The following is a 13,689-nucleotide window of genomic DNA, read 5'->3' as shown; positions in this document are numbered from 1 at the left end:
CTATCTTTGTAATAATAATAAAATACATTTTTCTTGTTTTACTGCTAATTAAAAGTCATTCACTATTCTTAAGTGTATTTATTTGATGATGGTGATGGTGATCGCATCATAAATAGGTAACTATATCTTCTCGAAATGATCATAAACACTCATGCAAGTTTTGTCAGAATTCCGATTTCTTCATATCATTATATTGGTAATTTCCATTAAATGCATATAATATACAATATAACTCTAATATTGGTATCCACCAATATAGGAAAATACATAATGACGAGAAAAATGTTTTATCTTAGTAAACACATACACACAAGTCACAACTTACTACACACTATATAATATTATGAGTTGAACAAAATTATTCACCTTATATATGGAGGAACATATTCGCACATATAATACCTATAATACCTATAACAGACATAACAGTACTTTCTCCATTTAATGATAAATAACGTCGAATTAGTTTTTTTGTGCAATGTACCTAATTTTTTTTCTATTCACACCAAAAATATTATCATTACAAAGTCATTCAATAAAATATATGTCACGACGTTACAAAATTTGTGGTGGTGATATAATATAATATATAATCTTAATATCTTATATAATGGTCATAAACTCTCACGCAAGTTTTTTTGTAACAAAATATTCGGGTTTCTTCATAATATTATATTGGTGTAATGGTGTGTATAGGAAAATACGACAAAACGTCGCAAAAAAAAAGGTTCATCTGCGTAAACAGGCGACGTCGCAGTAGCACCCATTATTCACAATAGATGAACTGACTATACCTATACAATAATATATGGCATGTATAATAATAATATGTAATCCCGTTGGAATATTATTCTTTCACCTACATATGTAGGTATAGGTATAGCATATATCCTCCTCGCGCCGTCACGCCTAACCCTTTGGCCGAACAATACACGGTTGTTGACCCCCCCTGGGAATTTTTTTTCCTCCGAATAAAGGGCGTAATTGCACAAAAGACCATTTATTTATTTCCGTTTTTTCGTGGGGATCTATTAAAAAAAATTACTCATTGTCGGCGCCGCTAAATAGAGGCGGTCTGTTTCCATCATAAGGAATCCTGCACCGTTGTGCCCGTGTGTGTGTGTGTAGTACTGTGTACACGGACGGATTGAATTTTCGTGTTCTATTATATGCGTTTTAACCTCCTTTTTGACAGGTATAAAAACCCACACGGGATAACGGTTTTTGAACAGGTAATCCTTTCGCGCCACCACTGAGCTGAGGAGGGCTGCCAATTAAACACAATACGAAACCACTATATTATTACCTATATAAAATGTAAGTAGGTACAACCGATTAGATGACATTGTTTCCGCAGCGTCAATCCTCTCCACGCTGCGTAAATATAGTATATGATATTTAAGTATAGATTTAATATGTAGGTCCTCCATAATACTCGAGTGCTGCGATTTATGTTCTTACTCGAGTATTTTAGGCATATACACGAGTGCACAATAGTATCGAAATATTATGATATGCGGTTTAAATGTACTGTGCGTTACGGTTGTTACAGTTATACGGATCGACGTCGTAAAATGTTCTTTCTTATTCAAAATTATAATATTTATAGATAGTGCTATAGACATCCTTTATTTTTTGTCGGTAAACCGAAACGTTTTTTGAGATAAATATTATTATTCCGTCACCGTGTACGTGTACATCCGTAAGATTGGTGACATGTTTTGTCGCACTTTACTGGCCGCGTCCTCTAAGTCTAAATAGTATATACTGACCGTAACCAGTGTTCAAAATAGAAAGTATAAATAATAATTTTACATACCTATTACCTATATATTATAATATTCTAAGAGTGGAGTAACAAAAGTTTTTTCATGAACCATAAATTATATACGAAAATATCAACAACAACAACAACAACAACTGTTGAATGATGACGTTTCCTCGCCGGCAACATGTGTGATGGGAAATTCTTTGTTTGTTGCAATGAACTTTTCTCGCGCGCGTTTTCTTCAGCCGTATTAATTTACATAATATACGCCTGGAATTAGAAGATTTTATAACTAAATATTATGTAGCTACCTGCTATGCGTTTGATATAATATATAATATGTTAATTTTATTCGACAGAAGTATATAACACAAAACTTACATATAACTTAAGTATATTGTTACCTCTACCTATATGGCCATATATATTTTATATAACAAGAAGAAGAATGATTATTGGTACTTATTTTATCATACAAACGTATTTACATAATTACATAATATAACATAATACATCGCCGGCAGCGATACAATATTTGGAACGGAAAACTATTACAGAAATATAATTTAAATGACATTTTTGGATTGAGAGAAATACAAAAAACATAATTTTATAATTTAATAATGCTAAATTCATTGCATTATGAATTCAAAATATTATAACAAAACCAGGCACCTGAGCTGATACCTTTGTAATATTAAGAACCGAAACCTTTATTTTAATAAATAAAGTACCGGAACCGAACCGGAATTTTTAAATTAAAAAGGTACTTTTAGGTTCAAAAATAAAATAATTGTATTTATCATAATTTAAATGTATTACTGTTTTGTGTATAATCTATGTATTTATGATCATATTATGAGTTTTCTAATATTTCTCATACTATTAATTATACCAGCATTCTGGATAGATATTTAAAATTATTATGCTTTTCGGTACCGAAATTATCTGTAACCGGAACTAAAATTATTTGGAAACGGTACCTTTATTTTTTTTCATCAAAAAACTAGCACCATACCGGAACTGTTATTTATTTTTGGAGAACCGGTACCGGGACAGATACCAATAAATTCAAAAGATTCCAGTCCCTGAACAAAACAAACATTCGACACGTAACGTAACTTTTTAACGACACTATAATTATTATATCAATGCGTACTACACAATGTCAGCTCCACATAAAAAATCAATAAATTATTCCTCGTTTTGTATAATAATCATGATATTAGAATATCAATTATTTTCAATTATTCGTGTTTTTGATTTTATTTTCACATTTTGATGTGCCATAGTTACATGACCTATTATTACAGTGCTGCGTTATAATGATAACTAATTTGCTGTATACCTATAATATTATTTAAACACGGCCAATAAAACATTGTAATTATGTACGATAAATCATTATTCCATCGTGTAAACCGTAATTGAGTTTTGTACACTTTTTTTATTGATTATGACAATTAATTTATTTCACTTGATTTCACGTCTACTAATTACCATAAGAACTCGTCTGTTTTACGAATCAGTTATACGGAGCAAATAACGTTGCCGCGGTCTTGATTTATTTATGGGGGCTCTTGAAGTCTTTGAGAAAAACTACTTATTAACTTTTTTTTATTTTAAACACCAGTAGCGCGTGTTGCTTGCCGCGGGTGTAAATTACGCTATTGTAAAACTCATTACTCATTTCGTCTAAAGAGGTGCGTTTTTAATCCATCGATTAAACGACGAATATATAACATCAAATAATTACGTTCGAAGCATATTGTTAATCAAAAGCTGTGAAAACTATCGTTGTTCAAATTGAAATAAAAACAAAACCGCGCACGTGTATACAATTATCATCGCCGTCGTCAAATCGTAATTATTATTTGTATACGAACTTGACAAGTTTTGCAGTAAAATACTTTTTAATTACATTTCCGTCTGTCTATACATATAGTCACATTACAATGTCACGTATCGTGGTGTACAATTAAAATGAAAATTAACAATTGAAATGCAATTACATAAACGAAATATAAAATAATATTAATAAACTATATAAACGGCGCTACCTCGTCAGGTGTTCTAGTTACCTATATAAAATATAATCTTTGTAAATATTTTGTATTTTTGTAACGCTCAAAAGTCACGAGTGGTCTTATATTATAGGTGTGTAGTGTGTTCATGCGCAGTATAATTGACCAACACTATTTATAGCGCGCGTTTCGTCGATCCGGTGCGTGGGTGTAATTAAAATGAATAACTCGATTTAATGAAAATCCGAGTGTCGTGGTATATTATTATTATTTATATTTTATCGCTTCTCATATTGATAATAATTATTATTATGGTGGCATTATTACAATAATCTACAAAACGACGAAAAGTAACAAGCACGTCCCGCAGGTCTCGGTGGGATGTAACTGCGAGGATAGGTGGGAAGCGGAAGTGTGTGTGTGTGTGTTAACGAAGTTGCAGAAGGGATGGTGTACGGCCGGTGCGGACGATGTCTCTGAGCACGGGGAAAAAGTCTAGAAGAAGTGAGGAAACACTGCGAGAAGAAACGACAGTGGTGACCGTGTATACGGCAGGGGTGGCGGAAGAGGCGGAAGCAGTGGTATATATAGTATGATGGTGGTAGTGTAGCGGTGACTCCACCCCCGCCGCGCGGCGGTTTTTGTGTTCCCTCGACAGCGGCGGCGGCTATTGATTATTTGAAGAGGTCAGCCGCTTGTCCAGGAAAACTCCGACATTTGCACGCGCCCTCCCCAACCCTACCCCCGACAGTCCTCTCACCTCGTCCTCGTCGTCGCCAAAGGGGTCCGACTGCTAAACAATGCGACACCGCAGACACGGCGGCACGAACGTGCACACCCACCCCCGCCGCCCGCGCGGACCGCCGCGGTGGCAAGAATCGCACCCCCTCCCCACCCGCACCCACCTACACACACTCGTCGCGCCGACCACCCCTATCGCGCAACATCTTTTGTCCGCAGGATCTCAAACGACGTGCCGTTGCATTTCCTCTTCCGCTCACCGCTATATAATATAGTGTAGGTAGGTATCTACGTATATATATATATAGTAAGATACTATTAATGTGTGCGTGTATTGCACTCACTGCTGCACGAGTCATTCGCATAATATAATTTAATATATTATACTGCGTCCATCGGAGAACATACACGTATTATACATGACCACGTATCAGGTATACACACCGAGTCAGACCGGATATGCCGCAGGATGTGCGGTCCGTTTACCGGACGTTTACCGTTGCTATACTCTCGGCATCGACGCCGTCAATATTCGCGTGTATACACATAATATACCTACACCGGGTAAGAACCTTTTCATCCCACCCCTTATCGCAACCGCAGCTAGGCAACAGATCTGTACGTCATGAAAAATCGTCACAATGTGTGCGCCGTCCCTTGTTTAAAACCGGTTCGTCCGAAACGCGTTAATGAATATATATATTAGTACATTTGGTAAAGGAGATTTAAAAAATAAACACCACTAGGTATATGTATCGATACAACTTATTTTTAAGTAGGAACGTAATATTATAATGCAACAATCATGACGAACTGCGGCAAAAAATCATAGCATTAATGATGCATATTTTGAAATAGTTTAAAAACGAAAAATTGTTAACCACATCCTCTAAGAATAGCTGCAGGTACCTGTTGTAATCACGTCGCCAGACCTATATATTATGTATTTATCCTAAGTCTGAAAATGTGGGAAGCGAATATAATATATGCCCTGCCCGTTTGAATTAATAAAATAGAAAAAATTTAAAAAATGAATATATAATACTATAAATTATTAAATTTGTGTTTCAAGTGAAACTCAAGTGTGAGCATCGAACAGCCACTTTTTATAAAGATAAAAGTAGGTAACTATATTATATTGTTTTCACAACTAAGACGATCTTTTTTTTTCGCACAGACGCCTCGAAATGATTAATATTAAATTATTATATTATCAAAGTGTGACCGAAGAATATCCTCCAAGACACGCGTAAAATATTATGCGGGCAGCCAGCTTAAACAATAAACAATAGTAGGTACCTGAAGTACCTACTATAAACATTTAAATAATTATAATACACAGTATAACTATTAAACAATAATTATATTATTATCCCTGCGATCACAACTTGCATAACAATTAAAATATTGTCACCTCACAACGACGCCCGCTTTAATGGTTTTATAACTTTTAATTGTTGTCCTATGGTCTGAAATACATCACACTAATAAGTCCATAATTATTATATATCTGATTTTGCCAGCTCGTTGTAAATAACAATATTAAAAATATAATAATTATTTATCGGCAGGCACTCTAGTATTAAAAATGACGACGATATTTTGGTCAGTGTATATATTAAGTATTATCGTGTTAGAAGACGCCATTTTTCTTTTTTGCCCAAAAACATATTATAACATATATAGTTGTATAATATAAACAGCTACCAAAAAAATATTACTTATAAGAATGAACAATTTTGTTTCGGAAATCAACAAAAAAAATATGGTGAAAAATAACACAAAATGTTCAGTTAATCTTAGATTGTTCTGTGATTCTAAAATTGGGAAGGTAAATGTAATAGTCATGTTAAATACTTACTCATATTTCAACTTTCAGACAAGCTATATTATGTTAAAGCTCGCCCAAATTAAACCCCCTCCCCCCACTGTTATACTGTAGTACCAGCTTATTATTATAAACACTTATCTAAGTTGGCGGAGCTGGTGACGATGGCTCTAAAGTAATATGTATTCTAATCATTGCGCTCGTAATGACGCACGGCGATAACATCGGTACCTATATAATAATATTATATACTTTAGCATAGCTACGAAGCGACGTGTCGCCGTTTCGTCGCGTTTAACAAGTTACCCTTTCCACGTTTGTATAATTATATTGTACACTATAATTATATCGAGACCAGCTGAGCTGAGCGGCAGACACGGTGGCCGCTATCCATCCGATATGATAATAATAATAATAATATTATTATTATTATTGTTATTATCAATCTCACGTAGCACATTACGTAATATTATTATAGGTACTGTCGCGGTTAGTATACAAAATGTTATTATGCTTGCTTCGCGTCGCAAAGTCGACACGACCGTTTAGGCGCCATAAAACCATGGAATTTTTAAATCACCCCGACCCACTATAATATCCTTGATTATTATTAATTATAATATTTTATTTTATTAGATATATTATATTATTATAACGTTACTCGCGTAATGGATCACGCGTGTGTGTGTCACCTTTGAATACTATAAACAAACATAATTAAGTAATAGGTAATGCTTACCAACTAGGTAAATTATAGTCATCCGTATATACACACATATAAATATTATACTCATGTATCATATTATATATATTTAATATATACAAGATACACCAGGTCAAGTTCAATATAGTTCTGTACCAACGGCAACCCGCACACTAAGGAACTCCAGATGATATTATAATACTCGTAAGTCGTAAGTCCTTTGGTTATGTCATATTATATTATAATATTTAACTAACATTGTGTAATAATAAATTATATCGGTTGGCACTATTTATTTGAACTATATTTCCTGAAGCTCCATATGTAGCTACGGTTAAAATTACTATAACTCCAATGACTCTGAAAACTCTCACTGAATTACTTATATATATATATATATAACAAATTCCTCAACAACATTGCATTCTGAAATTATTATAATAATGATTGCGCGAAAAACAACGATTTTATTTTTCAGACTTGATTCTCCCAGCTTACAGATTTGTGGTATATGTATCTAATAATAATATTATGTTGGCTTTAACGAATACGGTGGCGAGTTAATTCGACACCAAAATCTGTGATTCACGGGTCAAAGCGTTTGGAATGCCGTAGCCAGATGTATGATTTATTAATATACCATCGTAACGATGTATATTATATTAAACCACTGGTGACCAACGATCCGAAAATTGGCCGTCGACCGTCGTTCGTTTGAATGGCACTCGGACGAACGAAGGGAAAAATAAAGAAAGATGGAATAACATAGATAAAACGCATAAATTATCGCGAAAATAGCTGACATAATATTATATAGTGTGCACGCAACACTGCTGCAACGTTGTGCTCGGATATATTTTTTTATCTTGATATAGATAGATATTGAAAAAAAAATTAAGTTAAATTATTTAGATTGAAATGAGATATTTTTTACATCTTATTCTTAAAATATATATATAATTTAGTAACATTTTTTTTCCTTGCTACTTGAGAAAGATTAATACTAATATAGGTTGTAATTTAAATCACAAATATTTAAAAAAAAAAAATAATAGGCAATATTTTAAATGACCACGCAGATTTATCCAGATGGCTATGATGTCTATATAATATTAGATGACACTTTGATATCAATTTTGTATTTGATCTAGATAAGGATTCTAGAGATAGATTTATCTAACTAAATTTAGCTATTGCACAACACTGCGCAGCGCAGTCATCAGTCAACTACAGCTAAAGTATAGCCATCTAACGCTGTACCCTATATATTATGTAATATATCAATACGATTGATGAGGAGTTGCGATCATGCAAAACCTATTATCTTAAGTTATGGTCTTAACCGCAAGCAAGGCACGATACAATTTATTTTAATGCGTACTATAAGGTTAAAATGTACCGGTTTACTTTTTCTACATTTTACAGGGGAGAAGAACAAAATTTAATTTTACCAGCTTTTTTTATGATTTTATGTACAAGTCGTTTTTGGATTTTTATTTTAATAGTACGTATTTTTCTTTGATCTATATAATATGACCGAAAGAATGGTCGTTTAGGAGAGTACCTATCTAAATTAGATAAAAAAGATTCAATTTCTACAACATTGTCGTTCAGTTTAAATAAATAATAATAAATTACACGCGCCACCGCCGGTAAAGATCGACCGAGGTACGATATTCCTATTTCTATTTGACTTCCTAATATGTATAATATATAATAATAATATTTAAAATGAAATGTTTAATCAACCGATCTTATATATTTAAACAATACTACGCTCTGAATGGGCACCTAATAAACGATCTTGAAGTTTGCAATTTCATTTTTACCGGATTATCGCCACGATAGTTAAATTGGCAGGAAACAATCAATCGATATCATTTTAAACTACATTCAAAAAAATTAAACGAAACAGATATGTTTACAAACATCATATTATATACACTTCGTAATACCAGATATAAGAGGGTGAATGTACAATTAAAAATTAAAATCTGTTACGCCGCGAAATTGTTAGGGGTGCGACAAACTAACTCCTTGTCATCGACGGCCTTTGCGACGACGTGTCGAAACGCACGATGAGTTGCCTAATTCACCCCCTGAAATATCAGCTTGTTCGATACGCAAACAATGTCATCGCGTGTAACTGAAATATTATAATAATATTAACATACAGGAGGGTTGCGTTTCCTCTGTAAGTCATTAGCATATACACCTAAACATCAAAAACCATCTTAGACCGATTTTGTACAAATTATTGTTTTTACGATTTATTTCTTTAGAAATCTTTTTCATAATATAGGTAGGTATAAGTGGTGTATAATCAACAACTATCTTTATAAAAACGATATTCACGCGATAGCAACAAAGCAACAGTGGTGCAAACACCCAGAAGATGGATGAGAGCACTTTCCACCCCCAAAAAATATTTTGTTGGAAGGTATGTGTGTATACGGCCTGGTAGCTGGTAGAGGATACCTTCTTATGAAATTTTGTTATATTGTAAATGTAATACTATTGTATATGATTAACTCATAGAGCAGTAAATACGTGCTAGACAGTTTGGAATAATTATTCTATATGATAAGAATAATGGTGTGTAGGTGGGTGCCGGTTGATAAACTTCTATAGATTTGCCTGGCGTTAAGGAGAAAATGATTTGCGCCACTGCAAAGGAAATCATTTTCTCGACCACGACGAGAATAATATCACGACGATGATGGGTACACGGTTTTACGACGACGACAAAATGACAATATTATTTCGAAACGTTTTTCGGTACCGGTCTGCGCATAAAATAATATATTGTCGTTTATACTGCACACACATATGCGTGCCAAACGTTTGTGTGTGTGAGCGTACATGTATTATTAAATTGCTAAAGGCAAAAGTATGCACGTGTGTCTGAGAGTTTTTTCCCCCCTCTATTGTTGAGTTGCGTTGGCGGGAGGGAATGAAAAAATGAAAGGCAATACTGTGTACCACGGTATATAGTCGTCGTCGTCGCACTGCAATTTAATATCGCCGGGTTTTCATAAACCCTTGTTAAGGAGAAATCCGTCATTTTCGTCGCCGGAAAGACTAAAAAACGCGCGTAGTACATTTTTGTAATAATAATAATAATAACAAAAAAAAGAAAGAAAGGAAGGAAGAAAAGAGACCGGCTCCGCGTTACGTCTTTGTGGCCACGCGCGCTCCGCGACGATACGACGTCTTGATATTGCGATTCGTCTACCAGCCGGAAGATATTGCGGAAAGTGCACAGGTATATATATGTGGTTTAATGAGAATATTATATTACATATTACACGGAATATGATTTTTAAAGGGCAAATAATATTATATAACATATATATATATATTATTATTATATTGCTCTCGGAAAACAAAACCGTAATTTTGTTTTATGAAAAACAGATAGCTATTATAGTTGTACCCATATATTATAATAACATACACATAATGTATAGTTCATACATGACTTAATACATATGAATATTGGTATACATATGTATATATTATTGTGTTGTACACCTAATAATATAACATGTATCATACATAGGTAGAGTTTACTGGAATAAAATATATTCATACGTATAGTTTCTATTTCGATAATATATCGTATATATTATTCTAGAAGAACATGATACATATCCTACAGCGTTTAAGATTGATCTCGACGCGACGTAACGAACACGTATTTTTTATTACATTTATTTCCATGGTTTATTCCAACTGGCCTTGTTGGCACATGGCCGCTTCCACTGCACCCGTCCATGCACCCTTCCTGAAGTCTTTAGCCAGATGTTCTCCGTCTCTTAGTCCCCGAAGGACCTTGCAGAAGGTCTTCTCTGCAGACTCAATCTGCAATCCATCGCTGTGTCCTCTCGGTCTTTTTTCGTCTGATTTCCATTTTATTGTCATCTCGTGATTTTTGACCCTTCGCTTTCTAGACGACGTGTGGTTGTGTGGATCCCAGCTTATATTCTGCTTCTGCTATTGAGAGAATTTTATGTCTGGCTCGTTGAATAGTTCTCCCAGATCTGCTCTTCGTTTATAACATGTATTCTTCATGTGCACGTTTATTTTGGGACCATGGTTGGGACTATGCATATATTTTATACGCATGATTTTCCTTCCGAATAAAATACAAAATCAATCTTTTTTTAATGTATATGAATACCTATACGATACAATATAATATAAATAGGTAAATGTATAACTATAAAGTCGATCTCAATATTTTTGAGGCCATAACCCACTATAATGTCATTAACATTTTTGGCGATCATTTTAAAAGTTTAAAGTTTAAAAAGCATTAAAAAATGTATTTACGACCCCCCTTCCCCCCAGTTTGAGAACCACTGGTTAAGGCTATACTGTTTAATATAATATGAACGTGCAATTGCACTGCAGCCACATGATGATGTATTTAATTAGTCGTTTTTGTGATTATAGTAATAACTATTTTTTGCACGATTAGAATAAATCTATTTGTTTAAAAATTTAAAAAATATGATTTATTGGATAAACATACCACCATAATATTATTACAATGTAATATTCTTAATTTTATATCACAAAGCAGAGTATTTTTTTAAAATTATAATCATTATAATACAAACATTATAGTTATAATCATTTATCACGAATAAGCATATTTTACAGTTTTTAGATAAGTGAAGTAATTAAGTAAAGTGGCAATGGGTATACTTTATAGGTGTGAAGTGGCCCCAAAAAATTGTAAAATTCAGACTACTCATTTAAACATTGATATTTAAATGTTCATTATTAATTAAAATGACCCGGTAAGTAATACCTACCCATGTGTCGAATATTAATTGTTATTTTATAAAACTATGTTTTTAGAAAAAATGTTAGGTATGTTTTTTCGTAGGGTGTTAAATTACTAGTCACACCTAAAAAATGACAAATAAAAAAACCCTAACCACTTCTGTATTGTATGATTTGAGTGGCATTCTCAAAACTTACGGTACATCAGTAATAGTTAAAGCATGGCCCATGGGCGATCATTCCGTATAATATGATATTTCGTTCTCCACGTATTAGATAAAAAAATATCCGTACTTATATAGCATTGACGATGACATATTATTTTTGTACGCGTCGAATAAATATTCTTTACTTCTTTTCGCCTTGTCATCATACTACATATTATATATTAACCACGAGATCGAAAAAGAATCTTGATCGTTTGCATGGCAGCGTCGGTGGCCGCGATAGCTATCAAACGTCAAACACACGCGATGGGGACCAAGTTCGGTAAACAAGTTCATTTCGTGTCAACGCCGCTTTAAAGGGCATATTAGATTGTGTTTTATGCGAGGCGTGATTTTGTAGCCATGCACACGGCTGGTATAATATATTAGGTATATAATATGTATGCGCGCACTCGAAAAAGAACATAATAATATTACACGTTTCGGACGATTTTTAATGCGCCAAATCAAAATTATATTATTCGTGGTTGACGCGTCCGATCTCTCAATATTTACCTATTTACCTACCTATTACATTGATATAATATAACCTACTACACTAATAGAAAACTATTTTATTATTCGACCCGATCGAACAAATCGAACAAACAAAAAATATTTTTAATGTTAGTACTGTATTATCACTCTCTTATCCACTATCGTAATAATTTATAGACCTGGTTTAACCTGGTCGTGGATATAGTATTACGCATATATAGAGACCAACTACCAATAAACACCATTGTTCTGATTTAGTTTTCAGACGCACGTGCCCACATATGCAAAGTGGTCATTAAGGAAAAATGTAGCATTATTCTATAATTTTCTCTGTACATGTTTGTGTCATAACTCATTATAACCAACATATTTTGTTTTTATCATTTTTAAAAAGTTGTTAACAAATTAACTAAGTCCTGGTTTGAAATTCTTTTTTTAAAACCCTGAAAAATATTATTCACCTACAAAAAACTAAATAGACAAAAAAAAGAATGATAAAAATTAAGAGTTAATTTTTGTTTTAAAAAATTGTTTTAACGAAAAAATATCAAACTAAGAAAAAAAAATCGTTAATGATTATTAGGAAAATCCTGCATAATATTATAATTATTGTACATATTATCGGTTGGATTTTAGCAAGGCTGGGCATTAACAAGTTAAAAAGTTGAAGTTAAGGTAAAAAGTGAATTTCATTTTAACTTTTTAACTTAACTGGTTACTTTTGGATTCTCATCAACTTAACTGTTAACTTACTAAATTTCTTTTTTAATTAACGTGAAGTTAACGAATTAATTTTTCATTTTAAGAAGTAAGTTAAGTTAATTAATTTTGTTTTTAATTTTATAACACTTCACTATTTCACTATTTCAGTCTATTTCATTTTCGTGTCAAAAAATATTTACCGTGAATTATTTAAAGTTAAAAATGTATATTATTCTATTTTAACTTATATGGAAATACTGTATGAAGTATAAACACTATAGTCTATAATTAAGTTTTGGGTTGGAAAAAAATTAAGTACGCTAGCATTGTATAAACAAATTAACTTTTTTTTAACTAATAAAAAGTTAATAAAATGTGTGTATTAACTTTTAACTTAACTGAGTTAACACATAATTAAATTAACT

The 13,689-nt window shown here is 32.8% G+C and overlaps 1 long non-coding RNA gene across 4 annotated transcripts in view; it reads left to right on the top strand.

The window, feature by feature from the left end:
• The window catches only part of LOC132938678 (uncharacterized), an 82,078-nt gene that overhangs the window by 34,085 nt on the left and 34,304 nt on the right, over nt 1-13,689 (top strand). The window lies entirely within an intron of this gene.

Source organism: Metopolophium dirhodum, chromosome 2, assembly GCF_019925205.1.
Source record: "Metopolophium dirhodum isolate CAU chromosome 2, ASM1992520v1, whole genome shotgun sequence".
In the NCBI taxonomy this organism is placed as follows: Eukaryota; Metazoa; Arthropoda; class Insecta; order Hemiptera; family Aphididae; genus Metopolophium; species Metopolophium dirhodum.
The sequence above is the reverse complement of the archived record's forward strand: the minus strand, read 5'-3'. Positions and strand labels throughout refer to the sequence as shown.